Source organism: Procambarus clarkii, chromosome 10 (genome assembly GCF_040958095.1).
Source record: "Procambarus clarkii isolate CNS0578487 chromosome 10, FALCON_Pclarkii_2.0, whole genome shotgun sequence".
NCBI lineage: Eukaryota > Metazoa > Arthropoda > Malacostraca > Decapoda > Cambaridae > Procambarus > Procambarus clarkii.
In genome coordinates this window covers 32,605,725-32,614,225 of record NC_091159.1, presented here as the reverse complement: position 1 = coordinate 32,614,225, position 8,501 = coordinate 32,605,725, and positions in this window count along the sequence as shown.

The window sequence follows — 8,501 nt, the reverse complement described above, 5'->3', positions numbered from 1 at the left end:
GAGAGAGAGAGAGAGAGAGAGAGAGAGAGAGAGAGAGAGTGTGTGTGTGTGAGACATACAAACATTCGGACCCAGAGAGACAGCCAGAGAGACCCCGAGCACCGTCGGGTACACCATCTAGTGTATTATTACACAGACGGATTATTTTCATAAATATGAGAGGATCCAATCATCAGTGAGTCCTATAGTTTATTTCTATATAACAGTGCTTACAACAAGCTACGTCTTAGGTGATGCAAAAGGTGAGTGTGTGTGGAGTGGCATTCCACTGATTACATGTAGGAATCATGTAATCAGACTTCTGGTACAGAGTACCTGTACAGAGTACAGGTACAGTATACAGGTACTCTGTACCAGGTACTCTGTACCTGAACCCTGCACAGGAACGTTACTCTTGGCCCAGAGTGAATGAATGCTGTATTTGTATGGTTCAAAGGGTAGGCCAGCTGGGCAAGTAATGGCGTTAAGAGGAAGCCCTAACTTGCTTTTAATTTTCTCCGAGCCTTAGACGGAAGCTGTGTAGGAATAAACGGGATAATTTGTTCAGCATTCACCAAGCCTAGGAACAGGTGGTCATAAAATGCATCACGTATGCACACTTGTAATTGCGCTCATACACTGGAACCATATATAACAAATATAACCGTACGATGACACTAGTTAAACAATCACGAAGCAGATATGGAAGTTCGATAGCAAAAAGATAAATTTTATGAACATGAGGGACATTTCAACTTCCTAGAATTAGAATGATACAATGCCCCTCCGTGCTCAGACTCACCGAAAGAGACAGACATTCCCAGTTGTCAACCATCGACCTTATCTTGAGGTTATCTTGAGATGATTTCGGGGCTTTTAGTGTCCCCGCGGCCCGGTCCTCGACCAGGCCTCCACCCCCAGGAAGCAGCCTGTGACAGCTGACTAACACCCAGGTACCTATTTTATTGCTAGGTAACAGGGGCATAGGGTGAAAGAAACTCTGCCCATTGTTTCTCGCCGGCGCCTGGGATCGAACCCGGGACCACATGATCACAAGTCCAGCGTGCTGTCCGCTCGGCCGACCGGCTCCTTGCGGAGGCTCTCCACATCACCTGCCACCATGATAAGTCACCCTCAAGTCATCTGGTCAGTCGCATATTCTACCTGATCTACCTGACATACAAACAATAATTTACTTACATACTACGTGAACATTGACTCTACATCTGCACTATTCTGAACACCCTTCTCGCCACTGTGAATGTTTTAACAATTTAAAAAATATATACAGTTGCTTTCATGTGAATTTATTGAGAAAGTGATGATGAGTTCGGTAAAAATTCACAAACTTTTACAGGTGCAATATATAGTTGGTCCGTGATGGTCTAAAGGGAGGGTGTGCCATCAGGGGCATCCCTCCCTAAAAAAAAAAAAGAATATTTGGAATAATAAATGTTATTTTTTTCATGAAGGTCAGTTAAAATTATTTATAATTAGTAAAAACTATTTAAGCTGCCATAATTTTGGAGTGGGTGGAATGAAAATGTATTTGATTCACATAGAACCAAAGAAGGAAAAACAACTCGTAATAAAATGTTTTCTTGCAAAGATGTTCAGAGAAAAATCATAAATGGATTAATATCCATTTTTTTAGCGAAAATTTATAAATTCCTATTTGACCAACTTTGGGTGTGGCACAACAAGTCACGAACCCCCACCCACCAGACAACCAATGACACCGTCCCAAAATTTTCAGAAAACTCCTTCTTATTGTTATTTAAAATCACCAATAAATTAGAATAATCCAATTACGCGTGACGTAATGGCGAGCAAGTAGCACAGCTTCTCTGTGAGCACTGAAGGCCTGACTAATTACAAAGAGCGCAAGGTCTGTTTCACAAAGCAGAGTCCTCTGTCGGTCACATGGTCAACCATACACCAGCAAACTGCATCTCTCGTTGCCCCTCGGGTGGGATGCAACAAGCAGTTAAACAAGTACTTGCGAATCTCCACGTCTTCTCTCAATCTCTGGCTGCTTTGTTTACATATATTAAACAACTAGCTGTACCTAGCTACGCGTTGCTGTGGATCAGCAAAGCATGTACGTTCCTGAGCCACAGCAACCTTCCTCACACCCAGTTCTCTCCACAATTTCCCCCTCCTCTGTCCCCTCGTTCTCCCAACCATTCCCCACTTCCCCGTCCCCTCGTTCTCCCAACCATTCCCCACTCCACCATTCCATCGTCCTCCTAACCATTCCCCACTCTACCGTCCCCTCCTCCTCCCCACCATCTCCCACTCCCCCGTCCCTTGTCTTCACTACCATTCCCCCTTCCCCATGCCCCTCGTCCACCCCAACATCCACCACTCTCCTGTCCCCTTGTCCTCCTCACAATCCCCCACTCCACCGTCCTCTCGTCCTCCTAACCATCCCCCACTCCACCCTCCCCTCGTCCTTCCCCATCATCTCCCCTCCCCCGTCCCCTTGCCTCCCAACCATTCTCCTCTCCTCCGTCCCCTCGTCCTCCCCACCATCCCCCATTCCCTTTTCTCCCCACCATTACCCCCTCCCTCGTCCTCTCGTCCTCCCTAACATCTCCCTCTCCCGTCCCCTCGTCTTCCCCACTCCCTCGTCCGATGCATTCCCAAATGATCTGATGTTCCCATCAGAAAACTAACTGTGAGCATCAAATAATCTGATGTTCCTATCACTGAAATTTAAGAAAAACAGTTAAAAAACGAAATGGAAAACAATAAAAAAATGAAAATTAAACTCTACTCACGAAATAAATTGTATGGTAAACAACACAGCTCAATTCCAACACAGTGTCACACAAAATAATTAAATCAAAACGAAAATAAATCGAAATCTATGAAAATTCTATTTATCAATGAAATGAAAAACCTTGAAATGGAATCGTAACATATTTAGTATAGCCTGTGTTTCTCTTACGTGCAACAGATGGCGCGGGTTAAAAAAAAAAAGCATGTTTTTACCTGTCACAGGTGTGGCATCTATACTTATACTCACGAAATGAACGGTATGGAAAACAACACAGCTCAATTCCAACACAATGTAACACAAAATACTTAAATCAGAGCGAAAGTAAATCGAAATTTAGGAAAATTCCATTTGTCAATGCAATCGGAAACATTGAAATGGAATCGTAACATATTTAGGATAACGTGTGTTGCTATTACATGCAACAGATGGCGCAGTTTAAAAAAACCATGTATTTACCTGTTACAGGTGTGGCATCTATATAGTAAGTATATAAAAAAATGCACGTATGCGAATGGAATGTTGTGTCAAAATTTCAAAGCAATAGGTGAAGAACTTTTGGAGATTACAGCGCGTGTTGCTCTTATGTCCCACAGATGGCGCTGTTTTAAAAAAAGGATGTTTTTTCCTGTCACAGGTGTGGCCTGTATATAGTAAATATATAAAAACATGCGCATATTCGAATGCAACGTTGAGTCAAAATTTCAAAATAATCGGCAAAAAGGTTTTGAAGATTTCCCTCACATGAAGAACACATGAAAAACACAGTTTTTCAGAAAAAGCATGTTTTTTCAGTCACAGACGTCACATCTATCTTATATGTATACAAAAACCCACTCGGATGCGATTGGAACGTTGTGTGAAAATTTCAAAGCAATCGGTGAAGAACTTTCGGAGATTAGCGATTTTAAACAAATGAACATTTCCATTTTTATTTATGTAGCTTTATTATGAGCTCTGAGGCCCTAAGAGGTTGTTTATGACAATAATAATAACATTTAATTGGCCAGTTTCGATGATGGTAAACTGTTTAATAAATGTAAACAAAACCGTCAAAGATCGATAAAAGATATATACAGATGAGGAGTCACAATAACGTGGCTGAAATATGTTGACCAAACAACACACTAGAAAGTGAAGGGACGACGACGTTTCGGTCTGTCTTGAACTATTCTCAAGTCGATTGTGACTTGAATCGTCGAAGTCGAATCGTCAAGTCAAAACGTCGTCGTCCTTTCTAGTGTGTGGTTTGGTCAACAAGATGTATACAGGTTCGTAAGTAGATAAGCATCAGCTTGTTGAACCATGGTCCTCATATCTAAGTGATCACAGCCGCAGTCCAAAACACTTAGCACTCTCTGAATTGCAATTTTGCAGCACAAGGGTTAAGGGCGAGTTTTGACTTGCCAAGAATTATTAGTGTAGCAAGAATAAATATTTATCGAAATTTATTGGTTAAGAAAGTAATTGAAAATAGCCATGACAGCAGTAGTTTTGTGTTCGTGATTCAGAGACTAACATCTTCACAACGTAGCTTTATGCTGTTCTCTATGCTCCTTGTCTCCTACTTTCTCGTTGTCAATCTTCCTTTGTAGTTGTTGTTGACTCTCATAGTGCCCTCATGGCTCTCGGGTCCTTTAATCCGGTTCATCCAGTGGTTGTCGAGATCCAGCATTGGCTGTTTCACGTTCACAGTAAATTTAAGTCGGTTGAGTTTTGCTGGGTTCCCAGCCATGTTTAGGTCTCTTTAAATGAGCGTGAGGATGCTGCCGCCAGTGAAGTTGTCCGCTCTTGTCCCATCTTTCGTAAAGGTATTCCTTATTCCGACTTTTACTCGATTATCCATTCCTCCATCCTTACCCGTTGGCAGGCTTGTTGGTCTTCTGTTACTGGTAACAAACTGCGTACTCTTAAGAGTTGTGTGTTCTTGTGGCCGTCCTCCTTCCACCGTAACCGGCTATGGGAAACGGCTCTGGCGAGGTTGCGTATTGACCATACTCGCTTAACTCATGGTCACTTAATGGAGCCCCGCCCTGCTCCTTATTGTCCTTATTGCATTGTCCCTCATACGGTCGTGCATATCCTTGTTGAATGTCCTGACTTCCGGGACGAGCGTATGTCTTGTTTTCCAACCATCCCCCGCGGTTGCTTGTCCCTCGATAGAATTTGGTGACTCGGATACTTTTGATATCGTTCGTCTTATACGTTTCTGTTCTCGTATTGGCATCCTTTTTTATATTTAGCGCCCTCTGATTATCTTCACATTTGATGGTGCTACATAGACTTCCCGGTTTGGTGCCTTCTTTTGATAATTACTTACTATCTTTGTGTTCGTGATTTGTGAGAGCATTTTTGTTATGGGTTTTACTATGAAAATTCTGTCTCTTGGAGCAATTGAATTAGTGCTTAATTCACTATGCTGAATTAAAGGAAGTGTAATATAAATCTGTTGACCAAACCACACACTAGAAAGTGAATGGACGACGACGTTTCGATCTGTCCTGGACCATTCAAACATTTACCTTTTTAAATCTTTAAAGTGTAATGTAATACGTGGGGAATACCTCACGAAATCTTAAACACTGTATCTGTGAACATGTGAATATCTCTCACTGCACAGGTTTGTCTCTTCGACAAGTGGCGTCTAATATGAACTAACTACCTTCTCGATTTTACTGGTCTGACCTCCAGCTCTTATCTTCTAGATATCAACATCTTGGAATTTAGCAACCCATCCTCAGTCTATGTTCACTCCATACAGCGGCTGACCACAAAGACGCATTCATCAATTTTAACATGCTTTTCATTCAAAATGGAAATTTTCTCAAATATAAATAAATATTAATATATTTATTAGCATATTATGCCTATTTAGACATTGGTTAGGTTAGGTGTTTAGGTTCTGTTGCTGATTATATATATTTGTAGTTCGTAGGTGAAGCATTTACAGCTCTACCAATCCCGAGCACTCCAGTTGAAAACTCTGTAAGCAGGAACTGCGACATGATCTCCCACACTACATCATTGAATGCTCAGTTATCAGGTCATTCAGACCCGTTGACATGATGTACTTGGAGCTTTGCAATTACTTTATTCACTCTCGTGTTCTTGAAGATATCCTCATATTGCACTCAAAATTTGCCAGTGCAGGCCACTGAACATATGGCCCTGTATGACTAACCTTCCTGCGAGATGGGGACTTTTAGTATCACTGCTGCCTTATTCACTCTTGTGTTGATGATGATATCCTCATAATGCACCCAGAGTTTACCAGTGCAGACTACTTATCACATGCCTCTGTATGACTAACTATCCTGTGTGATGGGGATTTTTTTAGCACCACGTAGTTAGCTTTTCGACACACTGTACTTCCCTTCATATAATCTAGGGTAGCTGCACATATACAGATGCATCTAATGTATTAATAATAAAAAAAGGCGGCAAAACAGCTTTTTTTTTATCCTTTTAGCAACCTGAGAGAACGAGGAACATGAAGACCGGAGAGAGGTCAATAACTTTGAGTCTCTGGTATTTAATATAATCCACTGTTGTTGGAGAGTTAATAGTCAATAAATGGTGCATGAACTTGAACGGTAGTACAAGATATATATACACCTAAAAAGTATACCAAACGTCTCGTTGTGTATATACACTGAGAGTATACTGTAGCCCTAGACTAGCTTCAGGAGTAGAGTATACTTGGTGGACGGTCAGTAAGGTATTGTGGTGGACCTTAATAACCCTCCCGCGGTTGATAGGTCATCAGCCCAACATAAAACCAGAGGAGTATTATAGGGATAAGAAGAGGAGGCGGGTGGGAGGAGAGAGTGAAGACGTTGAAAGGAAGGGGCAACTATAGGAGGAAGACTGAATTGGGGAAAAAAGGAGGGAAAATAGGAAGAGTGACCCATTACTATGAACACCGACGGGTTGTCCCGTGTTATTTATATATTCTCACATATAGACATATGTGACGAGAAAAAAATAATATTTAAACCAATCCATTTCCTACCAACTCCGTCACGAATAATCCACACTATAGTGGAATGAATTTAACCCTAACCCATATTCCCCAACTATAAAATAAACAAGTTCTAAAACTGAGAAAACAAGAAATTACCAAGTTCCCGAGGCATGATTCTATAACTAAATGGACCACGAGAACGACTGTAATGGAATAGAAACAAAAATAATACAATGTAGTAGTATGGGATCTTGCTCGATACCGTCCGTAGCCAAGTACTGGCAGCGAAGAACATCTATTCTTGCAGCAACGAGGAAATGATATAATTTTCAAGTAAATCTGCACAGCCGTTCAAGCACTAGTGCGATTACAACATCACGAATTAAGAGACATGTATTCTTACTCAAATATCCGAAGCATTTCCCGGCTAAAAAAATAAAAATAAAATAAAATCGTCAAGGCAGCTGTACACCAGAACCGAATTAAAGCGGATTGATATAGATTTTACGATCTGCAAATGGTCTAATCGTCATCGTTTCTTCATTTCCTGGTGTGTGGTTTGGTCATCACACCTCTAAATGTGTATTGTTTAAAGCTAAGAAGGGCGGGAGAGCCTGCGGAAATGGAACGAGGAGAATGAAGGGCGGAGGAGACTGGTAAGGGGAAGGAGAAACGGGGAATAAATGAAGAATGGGAAAGGGAGGGATGAGAGGCGGGAAGGGAAGTGGGGGTGCAGGTTAAATAGTGTGGGGTGTAAGGAGGCGGTAGAGGAGAGGGAGAAGGGAAGGGCTGAGAAACAAGGAAAGGGGAGGCAGGAGCACTGAGAAGGAGGAAGATGAGGTGTAGAGAATGTGTTGACAGGGAGAAGAGGAGAGAGAGAATAAAAATAATAGATAGAAGTGAATAGGAAATGAAAAGAAGAGAGGAGAAATAGGAAAAGTAGTTGATAGGTGAGTGGAAATGGTTTTGGACAAAGAAACCGGAAAATAGTTAGAGGATAGATAAGAAAAAGGATATGATATTTTTGCAATACGGAGGAGGGTGATAAAAGGAGTAACAGCCGCAGGGAAGGATAATACGCAAACAACGGAGGAAAAAGGGAAGGAGAAGGAAGGAAGTATATGTCAAATTAAAGAGGAATGAGGAAGGAATATAAGAGGTGGGAGCTCAGTGAGAGGGAGGATGTTAAAAGGAAGAGATATGAAGATATTGAAGGGAAGATGCAGGAGAGAGAGAGAGAGAGAGAGAGAGAGAGAGAGAGAGAGAGAGAGAGAGAGAGAGAGAGAGAGAGAGAGAGAGAGAGAGAGAGAGAGAGAGAGAGAGAGAGAGAGAGAGAGAGAGACAGAGAGAGAGAGAGAGACAGAGAGAGAGAGAGAGAGAGAGAGAGAGAGAGAGAGAGAGAGAGAGAGAGAGAGAGAGAGAGAGAGAGAGAGAGAGAGAGAGAGAGAGAGAGAGAGAGAGAGAGAGAGAGAGAGAGAGAAAGAGAGAGAGAGAGAGACTCATAAATAAAGAGACAGAGATTGATACACACCGAGAGACAGACATAAAAAGGACTATTAGTATTTTATATGATTACGAACAATTTAGAGGATATTCACCTCGACATAAGACACCATCAATAATTAATCCAAATCATATTATTGCGGTATAAACAGTGTAGGTAGCGAGTACCGAAACCACCAATAAGTTTAGCAGCGAAGGTGTAAGTGACAACTAAAATCCTTCCATGAAATAACCCAAAACTTCCCCCAAACACCTGGAACCACCAATCATAAC